At 38.7% G+C, this 788-nt stretch overlaps 1 protein-coding gene across 1 annotated transcript in view; it reads right to left on the reverse strand.

Moving 5' to 3' along the window:
* Positions 1-745: 745 nt before the first annotated feature.
* The window catches only part of LOC146451694 (uncharacterized), a 2,857-nt gene continuing 2,814 nt past the window's right edge, over positions 746-788 (reverse strand). Inside the window, exon 3 of the mRNA XM_085098887.1 lies at positions 746-788. This exon is cut by the window's right edge and continues 1,027 nt beyond it. The gene's annotated coding sequence lies outside the window, so the exon portion shown is untranslated.

Raw genomic sequence — 788 nt, forward strand, 5'->3', positions numbered from 1 at the left:
CACAAACTAGCAAACTGATTATCAATACAGGAAAAAAATTGTTCAATTACGGTATGAATTTCTTTACGCAAAAGTCACATTTACGTAAAATTTACTTCAACGCGTCAACTCATGCAAAGCCATCAAACTAAACTCTGGAACTTTCGAAACTCCAATTAAATCAGGCGGCGAAAAACTAGATGATATTAACGATTTTTTATCCTTTTCTTTCACATTTTACTCAATTAGAAACGAAGGGGAAAACACCAGGATCATGAGAATTTGGATAAATATGTGAATAAAATGCGACAGGCTTGTCTGTGTTTTTGGCGCCAGGGAGAAGAAGGAGGGGGGATATTTGTGACCGGGAGAACTGAGCGAAGGCCGCCTCTCCGTTGTTTGTAATTAGCGATGCTTTCTGAGAATAGAAATACCATCAGTGGCTTGTATAAAAGCTTCCATGGAAATTATAGTTAATATTAATATTATTTCCGTTTAATTTTAAAAACAACTTGACGCAACCTTTGACATGTTTGTAACGCCTCACCGCCAGATTGAAAATAGGCCGCATACAAGCAAGTTAAGAAACGTACTATGTGACTTGTTTTATGGTTTGCCAGCAAGGATTCGAACCCCGATCATTACAGTGATGCTATGTGAAAATATGGCTGATTCACTTATTTAGGGCTGGTTCACAATCGGAAGCGTAAACTCGACAGAATCGGAATGGCAAGGAACGGAACGTTTCCTTTTTCTTCCAATTCCACTTCTGATTCCACCGCTTGCGATCAAGTGTGAAATGGTTGATC

This window comes from Pavona decussata, unplaced genomic scaffold (assembly GCF_977016875.1).
Source record: "Pavona decussata unplaced genomic scaffold, jaPavDecu1.1 SCAFFOLD_386, whole genome shotgun sequence".
NCBI lineage: Eukaryota > Metazoa > Cnidaria > Anthozoa > Scleractinia > Agariciidae > Pavona > Pavona decussata.